This window comes from Lissotriton helveticus, chromosome 4_1 (assembly GCF_964261635.1).
Source record: "Lissotriton helveticus chromosome 4_1, aLisHel1.1, whole genome shotgun sequence".
NCBI classification, from domain to species: Eukaryota; Metazoa; Chordata; class Amphibia; order Caudata; family Salamandridae; genus Lissotriton; species Lissotriton helveticus.
The window spans coordinates 2,115,329,178-2,115,342,908 of NC_136063.1; positions in this window are offsets into that span (position 1 = coordinate 2,115,329,178).

Here is a 13,731-nt window from a genome sequence, read left to right on the forward strand (position 1 = left end):
TCAGCAGTATCCCTGCAACATGGCGTCGCCAACGTTTCATCTGGTACTTATTCATAGGGCCCCTGAGTAGCGCTTGTGCTTGTCCACAATACCCTCACACTGAGATGTCCGTGGTGGGCGGGCTTTGCTGCCTCAGTTTGTAAGGATCACCTATTGCTGTAGGTTTTTCAAGCTTGAATTTTCAACAGTTTTTGACCTGTTTTATTGGTACAGTTTGAATCCTTTTGTTTGCTTCATGGCTCTACTGGTTGCGATTCCGGCCCATTGCTGCGCAGCGGTTTCTCGACATTTGTTGCAACATGGAGTCCCCAATGCAGAGACTCTAGTTGTTTTTGTGGTCGAGGAGGATCCTTCGTACAGTTTTGAAGTGTTTTACTCCTGCGTTACGTTTCCCGCTGTGGATGCGAATGATAATTCTTTCCCTGCTTACACGGCTGCCGCTATACCAGCAGCTTATCGTCCATAAGCGGTTGTTGAAGTTCATTTTATGGCTTGGGAGCACCAGATTTGATTTAATGGCACCCTAACCTATCCTATTGCTTCTGTTTGTATGGGCCCCTTAAGTATTGATGGGGCTACTTGGCCTGTTTTAGCTGGTTTTACTCCATACCCTAATTATATCAACGCAAATTTGACACAAATACGTTTGTTGTATGCTCAGGTGGTTCTCCATTATAGATGCCTGATCCAAAGAATAGAAACGGGAAAAACATGGAAATACAAAGATGAGGGAGGACAGAAGCATATAAAAATAGAAATTTGAAGCCAAGGATAGGAAAAAAGGGACCCAGAAACTGTGGTACTCTAGGCTTTAGTACGCACGCTCTGGTATTTTTCACAAATATATATTTTTTTTTCTTCAAAACCTTTATTGAGGAAAGTCAGATTAGACAAATTACACTGGCAACTCTGCAGCTCAAATCGACAAAGTACAAATCAAGTCAAGCCTTTGGTAACAAGTACACTACCACTGACAGCGAGCAGCAATACATGAAGGTTGAGAACGCAGCTCCACTAAACAGCGGTCCCACATCACAAAGGGGATCACACATGTGAAAATCACAACAGTGGGGAGTGCCAGGAGGCGGGGCGCCTACAGGAGTGGAGGAGGCAGTCACTGACCAGCACTGGCGGCCGCCGCGGGCCCAGGGCCGGCGGGGAGCGCAGGAGAGGCAGCGCCACATTTGGAGGGAACGGGAATGGAGATAGGTAACCAGAGGGCCCTAAATATCAACAGGACGGGACTTGGTGGGCAGAAAATCCCAGAACTCCGATAAGAGAGTCTGACACCGAGAGGCGTCCTCCAGCCAGCTCTCAACCCGTGGAACAGGTCTACGACCCCAACACATGGCCCCCCTGCGCCTAGCTAGGACCAGCAGCATCAAAATCAGGCGTCGGGAAACCTGAGGACAGAATTTTACGAAGCCAAGGAGGCACATGGGAGGGTCAGGATGCACTCTGGCACTAGTAATGTCAGAAATGGTGACCCCCGCTAGAACTCAGTGACCTATGGGCATACCCATGCTAAGTGCGCGAAGTCCCCGGCAGGGGCAGCACAACGCATACAAGTGTCCCTAGGAATGAGCCCGAGCCTGTGGAGCTGAGCAGGGGTGTGGTACAGCCTGTGCAAATACTTAAAATGTATCAGACGGAGCCGGTAATTCGGTGACAGCTTTTTCGTCTGATTACAACAGTATAGCCAATCGGCCTGCGCAATGTCCATACCAAGATCCGCGCCCCACGCCTCCCGCGCTCGGTCGGAGGAAATCGAGGTGGACATTAGAGTAAGCGTGTATAATTTGGTAACTAATTTGTGCGGCGACGGGGACGTATATATGAAGTCAAGAGCTGGCATCGTGGGTGGGGGTTGAGGGAATGTAGAGTGTAGTTTCTAGCAAGTAGCATGCAGTTGATAAAATAAAAGTGTGTCCAGTGGCCCGAGGAGTCCGGAAGAGGGTAGAAAGTGTTCTCTGGGTAAAGATCCGCCACCGTCTGCAAACCCAGCCGTGACGCATGCCTGGACATGCCAGAGGTCTGAAGTGGGGGAAATTCTGGAGAACCGGCGTAGGCCGGACCGGACCCAGCGCAACGTCTCAACCGTGTCGACCTCCCCCGAGGGTGCACCGCAGGCGCAAACAAACCGTGGACAAGGGGCAGGGGGAAGCTATATACGTCTCAACGGCAACGTGAGGCTGATAAGGGGTAGGGTGGATCCAGAAGTGCAGAAAGCTGGCCTGGGCACACAAGGCATAGATCCTGAAATCAGGCGCGTCCATACCACCTGCCGACATGGGGAGAGTGAGTATGTTGTATGCGTCTCTTGGCTGTTTACCCACCCAGACAAGTAAAATGATTAGGGAGCGTAATTTACGAAAGAAATGAGAAGTGAGAGGGATAGGGATATTTAAAAACAGGTAGAGGAACTTAGGCAGGACTACCATCTTGGCGATTGCAATCCGGCCCGCCAGGGATAGTGGAAGTCGTCTCCACGCTGGAATCCTAGATTCCAGCCAGTCAACTGCACAACCAAAGTTAGATCTCCACAGTTCATCCAGATCCCTACTCAGCCAGATGCCCAGATATCGCGTTGGGCCAGAAGCCCACACGAAGAGGAAGTCCGGTGTGAATGGCGTGGTGGCATCTGTCAAAGGGAATAGAACAGACTTGCTCCAGTTCACTTGAATGCCGGAAAGACTGCCAAAGTGTATGATTTCCCGGACCAGGGGCTGAGGTTTTCTTGGGGATGACGGACGTATAGGGTAACATCGTCCGCATACATAGAGACAAGTAGGGAGCGGGACGAAAAGCCTATACCTCTGTGAGTATGGTGCTGCCGGAGCTTGATGGCCAGGGGCTCCATTGCGATTGCAAAAAGCATGAGCGATAGTGGGCACCCCTGACGTGTGCCACGAGCAATACTAATAGGGTCGGAGACCTGGCCATTAATACGAAGACAAGCCGAGGGATTGGTGTAAAGGAGTTTAACCTTGCGCATAAAAGTGTCACTGAAGCCCAAAGGGCCACTCCAGCGTATCGAACGCCTTTTTGGCATCCAGCAGGGCAGCCACGGCCGAAGGTTAGGATTAATTTGATACAAAACTGAGAAAATTGTGCGGAGGTTGTGCGAAGTTGCCCTACCGGGAATAAAACGGGACTGGTCGGGGAAAGCAATGAGGGGCATGAGTAATAGAAGAGGGGAGGCAATCAATTTGGCAAACATGTTGTTATCCAATGTTGATTAGGGAGAGGGGTGGAAGGAGCCGCGACAGTCGGCAGGTTTGTCGGGTTTGAGAAGCAGAGTTAACATCGCCTTACGTAACGATGACGGGAAGAGGCCAGTGTCGAAAGGATTCATTATATATAGCCGCCAAGTGTGGTTCTAAGAGATCGCCGAACATTTTGTAAAGTGAGGCTGGTAAGCCATCCAGGCCAGGAGCCTTGTCCCCGGGTAAGCAGGGTCTGCCCAGACGTGGTTCCCTTGCTCCCTTTGCCACTAGATTCAAGCTCGCCTGGCTGATGATGGCTGATTAGCCAGAAATCGGTCCCAGGATGCTTCTTTGCGGTCCAGGGAAGACATGGCTTGGCAGTTCGGGCTGGATTGTTTCCATGAGGCACAGAGTCAGACTGATTAGCATATGGCCATGTCTGAACTGGGTTGGCGGAGTGAGCTAAAGAATGATGATGGATTAAACCCAGATCGGTTGACTGGGGGTGAGCGCTTGCAATGTTCAACACTCCGTCCATCATCCCCTTTGGTTTTGCATCATAAGCTTGTCCACAATCTTTGTTTTTACTGCATTTTTTTGTGAAATTAAAAATCTGCCATGAAGAATCACAAGGATGGGTGGGTGGGAAATTGCAGCTTCATTTAGTTGCAGGCGAGATGAGAGACAAAGAGGGCTCAATGGGGGTCCACTGGGCTTATAAGCCCCCTGCCCCTTCCTATCTAAGACCTCTTCCTCCCTCAGGTGTGCCCATGCGGTTGAGACCTCTCTTCCCTCCTCTGGAGTGTGCCCTTACCTTAGATCATCTTGAGACAACCAGAGACTCACCACCACCCGCAACTGGTTCCCCGCAGGAGCTGGAACAAGATCACCACCGACCAGCTCACCACATCACTGAACCAGAACCCTCCCGCCAGATTAACGGACCCCAACCAAGCAGCCAACAACCTCACACAGTGGATCTCCAATGGCGCTGACGACCTCCCACCCCTGAAAAACCACCCCAGCAGGCCCGGCAGCAAGACAACCTCCTGGTTCAACGACGACCTCAAGAACTCCAAGAAGAACTGCCGTACCCTCGAGAAAGACTGGCGAAAAAACCCGACTACAGACAACATGACCGCCCTCAAGCACGCCACCCGCAAACACCACCAGCTGATCCACACCACCAAGTAGACAGCATTCAAGGATCGACTAGACAACAATGCACACAACAGCAAGGAACTCTTCAGCATCGTCAAAGAGCTCTCCAACCCCAGTGCCGGAAACAACGACATCACTCCCTCACAAGACCTCTGCGACTCACTCGCCTCGTTCTTCCACAGCAAGATCGCAGACATACACAACAGCTTCGGCGCACAGACCACGCACCCAACCACAGAACCAACGCCCCCCACCACCACCCTCCGCGCCTGGACCCCGGTCAGCACCGAAGACACCATCCACATGATGAACACCATCCACTCCGGATCGCCAACCGACCCATGCCCCCACCACGTCTTCAACAAGGCCGACTCCGTCATCGCACCCCAACTCCGAGACATCATCAACTGCTTCTTCAACACCGCCACCTTCCCGGAGAGCTGGAAGCATGCCGAACTCAGCGCCCTCCTGAAGAAACCATCAGCAGACCCCACCGACCTCAAGAACTACCGCCCCATCTCGCTCCTCCCGTTTCCTGCCAAAGTCATCGAGAAGACCGTCAACAGACAGCTTGCCGCCTTCCTCGAGACGAACGGATCCCTTGACCACTCGCAGTCCGGTTTCTGAGCCAACCATAGCACCGAGACCGCCCTCATCGCAGCCACTGACGACATCCGAGCCCTGCTCGACAACGTGGAAACAGCGGCCCTCATCCTCATGGACCTCTCCGCAGCGTTCAATACTGTCTGCCACCGCACCCTAGTACAACGCCTCAACAACATCGGAATCCAAGAGAAGGCACTGGAGTGGATCATCTCGTTCCTCGCTGGAAGAACCCAGAGAGTCCGCCTCCCCCCGTTCAGATCCGAGGCCACCGAAGTCATCTGCGGCGACCACAAGGATCATCACTCAGCCCCACCCTCTTCAACGTCTACATGAGCCCCCTCGCAGCCATCGCACGCCAACACAACCTCAACATCATCTCCTACGCCGACGACACCCAGCTGATCCTCTCCCTCACCAACGACCCAGCCACCGCCAGAACCAACCTACACAAAGGGATGAAAGACGTAGCCGAGTGGATGATGAACAGCCGCCTGAAACTGAACTCAGACAAGACGGAAGTCCTCATCCTTGGATCATCACCCTCTGCCTGGGACGACTCCTGGTGGCCCCCTGCCCTGGGCAGCGCACCCAAACGAACGGACCACGCACGCAACCTGGGCTTCATCCTGGACTCCTCCCTCTCGATGACCAGACAAGTCAATGCCGTCATCGTGTTTCAACATCTTACGCATGCTCCGAAAGATCTTCCGATGGATCCCCACCGAAACCAGGAAGACGGTCTCCCAGGCACTCGTCACCAGCCGACTGGACTACGGAAACACCCTCTATACCGGAACCACAGCCAAACTGCAGAAAAGACTCCAACGCATCCAGAACGCCTCCGCACGACTCATCCTGGACATCCCCCGACACAGCCACATCTCCGGACACCTGAGAGACCTGCACTGGCTCCCCGTCAGCAAGAGAATCACGTTCCGACTCCTCACCCACGCACACAAGGCCCTCCACGACCTGGGCCCCAGGTACCTCAACAACCGCCTGACCTTCTACACTCCCACCCACCAGCTACGATCGACCAGCCACGCCCTCGCCGCCGTTCCACGCATTCGAAGAGCCACCATGGGAGGAAGATCCTTCTCGTACCTGGCAGCCAAGACTTGGAACTCCCTCCCCATCCACCTCCGTCTTACCCAAGACCACCTCTCCTTCAGGAAGCAACTCAAGACCTGGCTGTTCGAGCAGTAGCGGACCCCTCTCCCCCAAGCGCCTTGAGACCCTCCGGGTGAGTAGCGCGCTATACAAATTTCTTGATTGATTGATTGAGAAAGGAACCAATGAGGGAGTGGTAGTGGGCCCCTCCAGGAGAATTCTGGCAGTCAGTCTCCTCATTGAGTGCAAGAAAAAATATGGGCCCTTTGTGTTCAAACCCTTGGTGTGACTAAGGCCTTCACCTCGCTATTCGCTGGTACAGGCTACATTTTACCCATCTCGCCGTCCCACTATGGAATAAGTCCATGCAGAATGTGAGGCTACCTTAGGTGGCACATAGCATGCTCACTCCCCAATCTTCTCCACCTCCTCAATTAAGAGCAGACCCACCCATTACACGCACCATGTCAGTCATGTGTTCCCATATCTCCTGTATGTCGACTACAGTTAGATTGTAGGGTGCAATACGACAGAGCTGAATATAGTGCACCGCTACATATGTAAACTTCTCCTTGGAAAAGTCTCTCTTCTTTGACAGGGTCCCTCTGGGCACAACTGAATTTGGCTTTGCACACAGCAAAGTACCGCTATACACGAAAAGCTGACCAATTGGGACTGACCCATAAGAACATAGAACCTGGACTGGGGATAGCATTAATCAGAATATCTTGACTAAGATGAGCTAACAGGCTACTTCGCCAGCTGACTGCCAAGCGTGTTTTGTCTTTACTGAGTTAGCACGCTGCACTTTATAGCAGTTTTCTGACATGTGGGCCTGGATTCAGCTAACAGAACACTTCACACTCTAATCGGCACTAGAATCATGGCACTTTATAGAGCAGCCATCTAATCTGACCTTTTGCACCCAGAACATAAAAGAAAGGCCTATTGGCTTTTTGCTACTTGTTTAAGATGCCTTTTCTACTAGGTTGAGCAGAGCTGTAAGTGCTTGTCATAACACCTAGAGTACCTTGGCCAAGATTAGACAGCAGGGTTAAAGCAGGCTTACTCCGAATTGCACTAGCATGGGGCACTTTACAACACTGTTAAAGCACTGCCTGATAAGGTTCAGTCAACAGGGCACCTTGTTATGAGGCACTTTATAGAATAACCTTAGTACCTGACCTCTTGCACCCAGAATACATTAGAAATGTCCACTGGCTCATTGCGAATTCACTAAGACGCCACTTTCTTTAACATTAGGTTCACTAATGTTGCAATACTTGTCTTCTAAATTAAGAAAGGGAATGTTATTGGTTATATCATTTTAACTTGTTATATTTTAAATGATAGTAAAGATTTTAAGTAATAACATAAAAAAGTTTTGCACTCTATACATGAAAATGACTATGGCTGTGTGTCATTGCTATTCACATTCTTTGGCTGCTTGTGCTATATTTTACATGGCCACATTCGATCTGTAGTTGCACTGGTGTGCCTATGTTGCACATGGATTCTCTGACTCTTTCTCCCAGCAGAGCTCATCCACCTACGTGTTTGTAAATTAAGGTTGTGTGTACACCAATTCCATATTGTTTTTGAGGATTCAACACTAAGGGGTATATTCACAAGAATAAGTGATAACTATCGCAAGAGTAGCGTAATGCAACTTTCAACATCGCAGCCTATCGCGGGAAAACAACTCTGTGACAACGTGGAATTCACAACTCAGCGGTAGCAAGCGATAGCTTGCCAAAACCGCGGCCAATGTACACTATACAACCAACTCGACGGCGATAAAAACATAAACCCCAACGTGAAAAAACCTGCAATGTGCCAAAGCGTGATAAGAAAAAAGTGACAACCAGCGTGAGGGCAGCAATACTCACGCACAATGTGGGAAAAAGCACAAGAACAGCATATGGGTAATGCCACAGGGCAAAATCCATCAACAGCGGAGTACCACGGACGCACCCTGGCCAACTGCTGAGGACAACATGTACACCACAACGTCCAAGCACCATGGAAGAACAGAACCGACAGGCACACCGAAAGAGACTAGTAGCAGACAAATCAGAGCCGCAGGAGCGACACACCCACCATGCAGCAAACGCACATAAACAGAACTGCACCTCGACATTGACAACATCCCGGTACAAACAGCAACACCTCGACAACAGAACACAGGACACAACTTGTTCCGCAATTGTACACAACCTGGCAAATCACATCTGGAACCGCATGGAAATGTAACGTGACAATATACAAGTACAACCTGTAAACGCAAATATGTTTTGATCACACATGCAATGCAGTTGGACATCTTCTACAGTCGCATGATTGCCATGGACGGTCACAATGAGACGTGCTCATGAGAAGTAAATGTCATTCCTACGGCCCATTCCTGACACAGCTTCAGTGGGATGTGGGCCACCTGCCCCATCACCACCATCATCGGCCGGTACATCTGGAACTGGGATCCATGGGGCCCTGGTGCGAACACAGATGTTTTGCAACACACAACATGCAACAATCATCCTGCACACAATGTCTGGGCTGTACAGGAGCTTCCCACCTGTGCCGTCCAGGCACCTGAAATGTGACTTCAACATGTCAAATGTGCGTTCAACGATGCCCAGTGTGTGGGGTAAGTGTAAGCCAGCCCTCAGGGAGTAGCTGGTGCTGGCAACTACACCAACAATCATCAGGCACTCACAAATACAATGTCACTACTACAAGGGGGGATAAGTCGCATCGCACAGGCCTAGTGGCCCCGGACGCACAGTTGCAGACACAGGCCCACCGCCACGGGATGCTGAACTGTGGGAGACTGGGGTAGGGTCATGAGGAGGGCAGAGCAGTGCCTCAAATGTGTTGTGGCTGCATTCTGCATCTCCACACGTTCAGCTGTTTTGTGGCTGTGGTGCTATGAAATGTCTATATTGGGTGCAGGGGTAGCCCAGGATGTCAATGTAGTGGTATGGTCGTGTCTGGTAGGTGGTCGTATTGTATGGCATGTTGATTGTGGTTTGGTCACGTGTGCATGCCCACAGTTGTGCTTTGTGCGTTGGAGGCTTTGGGATGTGTGGTGTGTTGATTAGGTACTTACCAACGAGCAGTCCCATTTCATATGTGCCATCCTGGAAGCGCTGGTTGATGATGGACTGCCGGAAGATGAAGGAATCATGCACACTGCCTGGGTAGTTGGCGACGACATTGGTGATTAGTCCTCTGTGGTCCCCTATTGCCTGCACATTGATGGAATGCGTGTGCTTTCTCTTTGTGGCAGTGGTGTGCAGTATCCGCAGGGGGCAGAAGTGGGACATGTGTGCAGTCGATTGCCCCCAACACGGCTGGGAATCCTGCTAAGGCGTAGAAGCTTTGCTTGGACTCCAGCTGTTCCTGCTCATACTGGGGTATGAAGCTGAGGATGGCATCCAGGACAGGTGTGGTGAACTTTGATAGGGCTGACTGTGAGACCCCTCCGACTCTGGCAGTTGTTGGTTGGAAGGTACCAGAGGCCAACAGGTGCAGCACAGCCAGCAGCTTTGTCTGTGGAGGGTTGTTGGTTCTCCGCTGTGTTGGGACCGTCAGCCTGTGGGCGATATGGGTCATGATGCAGATGATGGTTCTCCTCTTGAGCCTGTAGTGGGCAATGACTTCCTCGGGCATTAGGTCTGTGAGAGTGGTGCATTTTCGGTAGGTCCGCTGTCTTACTCTGCGCAGCCTATGTGGTGTTCCGGGGCGGGGGGGCGGGTCCGGGTCCTGAGGGGGCTGGCGGTCCAGGGGGTGGTGGCGGTGGGTGTTGTGGCCCTGTTGGGGCTACGAGCTGCATGATGAGTAGCTCCATCGCGTCGTTTGTTCTTCGGGTGTGACTGTGTGCGGGGCTCGATTGCCTACTGGAGGTAGTCGTCCGTTTTTACACCTGCTTTGAGGCAGGTGTTAAATACCTGCGGCTACCACGGCTTATCGCCTGTTTTTGGTTCGCATCGCGGATCGGTCAGTTCATTGTGAAAGCGGTGTTGTTGTTTTTTCGTGTGTTTTTGCACGCCTACTCTGCATCTTATTGGGGTTAGTTGCTAGTGTCCGCCGTGGTGTTAGGTTTTGGGGCAGTTATCGCGGGAAAACTGACGATGTCTGCTGTTTATACCAGCTTGTGAATGGTGAGGTACATTTATCATGACTTTGGCTGCGATAAAGTGCCGTTAATTTAGCGATAGCTCTTTGTGAATATGCCCCTAAGTGACTGTCACAAGTAAAATGAGGAAAAGCATTTGGTGTAGGCTTGGGCGGTTTACCCTGAACAATAGGAGTTAACGGCAAAGCATACTTTTGGGCTGGTGAAGGAAGGATAAGGAGAATTGAACGGGCCCAATTCACAAAGATGTTGCTATGAATAGGTGTGACTTACTCTGGTAGAACTCCTAGCTTAATCCTGAAATCTAGGAGTAAGACAGGAGAAGTACAAGAGCTGCAGCAAAATCTTTGTAAGTTAGGTCCCTGGAATTCAGGAGTGTACTAGGAGTACTGCAAGAGCAGTGCTTAGTTTGAGTTGGTGGTTGCAGGTGGGGTCCACCGGCAGGAGTACTGCAAGAGCAGTGCTTAGTTTGAGCCGGTGGTTGCAGGTGGGGGGGTCCACCGGCATTCATTTCTGGGAACCGGCACTTATTTTTCTGTATCAGACTTTGACCCAGGGCGAGAAACAGAAGGGGGGAAAGAAGAAGGAAGAGAAAGACAGGAAAAAAACATGACAAATGGAGAAAGCATGGTAGAAATTTTATTTTTCATCTTTGGGGGTAATTTACTTGGAGCGACGCTCCAACGCCCCTGTGTCCTTGTGTGATGTAACTGGTGCTCATGTAAAGCGCTGCAAAAAATTCGGGTCGAGTTCGCGCTATAAAAAACTGCAACGAAAAAAAAGAAAACAAATGCCCGTAACATGATAGAGTGCCTGACGCTCTAAGGATACTTTGAAACTAGTGCAGGCTTGCATTTTAGATAATGAGATATCTGAACGCAGGAACTGTTTTTAATGCCAGTTACGTATTTAAATGTTTTTTTTAAATTGCATTTTTTCACGCATGTATTAACGCAAGTACTCGAATCCATGTAGCACGGAACAAGCATGCTTGCAGCAGAGGGCTGCACAATACTAGTATGGGGCTGATTGGTGACCAGTGCAAGGCTGTGTGCAGCAGTGGGACTTAAACCGTTGAATTGTAATTACATTACACTTCACACGTTTCTACCGTCTTCGAGATGCTGTCATAATTAGGTTTTTAGGTATGCATATATGATTTGAAGAATTATAATAAATGAAATTAACTGAAATAAATAAATGAAATATATACGCACTGATGAGCCGCGGTGTTGTAACATCGCCTGGAAACACTACTAAGAAGTCTGGCATTTTTACGATGCGTTATTCAACCCTCCATTATCCCGAGGCTGTAAATAAATGGATTTTGCGAAATAAAGCAAAAATTGACTGTGAGCAGTCAGCCGAAAAAGAGAGCAGCAAAACGGCATGCAAAGCTTTGCTTTCCATTCTAATTCTTGCTACCTATTCGGAGGGTTTTAGCCTCGGTAATTTCCCAAAAATTAAATAATTCTCTGAACTTTCATACACGTTGTACCCTTTCACTCTACCGATTCTACTTTCCTACTATGTAACTTATCCGATGCCCTGAATACTAAGAAAGTCAAGGCATGAATATGAGAACGCTGGTGAGAAAATTGTGCGTAGGCAACACTTCTGAGCGCTCCATCAACTGTCGATTTTAGTTTTATATCAGTAAAGGAAGCCCTTTATTTTAGACATGAACTCAACCTTTCCGAAGTCCATTTCAAGAAAATCCGGCAACAAACACCTACATGTCCATGAAATGCTTAACATTTTCTCTCTCTGGTCAATCTTCTCCAAATCAAACATAGAAAGCTGAGTTAAAATATTTGGTAATCCTCTGCCGGGCCTAGGGCCAGAGACTCTACTCCAGAATCTTTTTAGGTAAGGCGCAATCATAGTCTTGAATTACGCAACCTTCCTCTGAGCCAAATTTGTCTGGCCAGTTGGAAATCTATCCATTCTATCTCTATTCCTCTTACAACCTCACTGATTCCCTCATCTTGCCATGACCTCTTTGCCCCTTTCTCTAATAATGCTGACTTCACCTCTGACTTGTTCAAGCCAGCTCACGACATGCGCCTCCCTTTCCTTTCCCACTCTTAGGGGCTGATTACGATGGCGGGCGGCAGGTGCAAGAGAGACTGCCCGCCATAGGTGCGGCCGTCCTGCTATACGAATTGGGATGCACCCGCCACAATGGCGGGCGCATCCTGTATTTTTACATTGTGGCGAGGGACAGCACCTGCCACAATGTAAAAATACATGTTGTGCATATGTATGTACAACGTGACAGGCACCGTGCGGTGTCTGCCACCTTGTACATGCATATGTAGGAGGGTACCATAGGTACCGCTCACGTGCAGCACTCCAACCCCTCATCCTTCACGGGGGCCCGCAATGGGCCCCCAAAGGCTTTCCCCACCTGTCTTTTTTGCGGCGGAATCTCCCCCCAAAAAGACAGGCATGCAAATGCACACAGCGGTACCTGCACGGAACCACTGCCATTGCCCCATAGTACGTTGTCCCACAAGGCAGGCGGAAAAGGACCGCCTTGCGGGACCACAGCGGACGTTCTTTCCGTCCGCCGCGGTACCTTTCCCATTCCCACCGCCATCCTAATTTGGCGGTGGGAATATTCAGGGTGATGGCGGGAAGTCCGCCACCGCCGGGCCGGCGGTGCAGGACTTCCCGCCATCGTAATCGGCCCCTTAGTTTGCCATGTTTGTTGATCAACGTTCATTCCATGGTCAAGCTTGCTACAGTATTCAGGGTTTACCAACAAATTCTAAACTGAACATAGTGGTCGCGACTGAGACGTGGGTCAAAGAACCCTCAACACCTGACATTGCTTTAGTTCCCCCAACTCCTCTACCCACAGGTACTCTATTCAACACGCCACTCACAGAAGCCGTTCTGTAGGTGGTCTTGTTCTTATTTTTAACTCATTTATAATGGTGATTGATTGGAAAATACCGCCCTTGCAAGTCTATGGATTTCTAGCGCTGTCTGTTTCGATTAATCTTTCAATTTTTTTTCATTGCAAATGCTCCTAATTTATCGACCCCTGACATTCTACAATCTAAATTCTCTTCAGCAGTTTCTCTCCCTTCATTTCACCCAGTTCAATAACGTCCTGATTCTGGATGATTTTAATTTACACTCCGATATTGGTATCAATCACCAGGCTAAGGCACTCAATAATATACTTGATCCAGTGGTACATTGCTTCGCACACTCGGGCGTCCTACTCTTTCACTACTGCCCTAAACGATGATCCTCCAAAGAACGGCATTGTATGTTTCTTTTTTATTATTGTATGTAATCTGTAAATACCAATAAAAGTATTTAAAAAAAAAAAAGAAAGAAAATTTAAGAAAGTCAAAGCATGAAAACGAGAACCCAGAATTTGTGCTGGTGGAACAATGTATTTTCTCTTTTAGACCTGGCACATGAATATCCCTGGACAGATCAGAAGGGGATATTTTTTTAATTTGACGTCCTATCAGGAAAGTGCAATTTCTC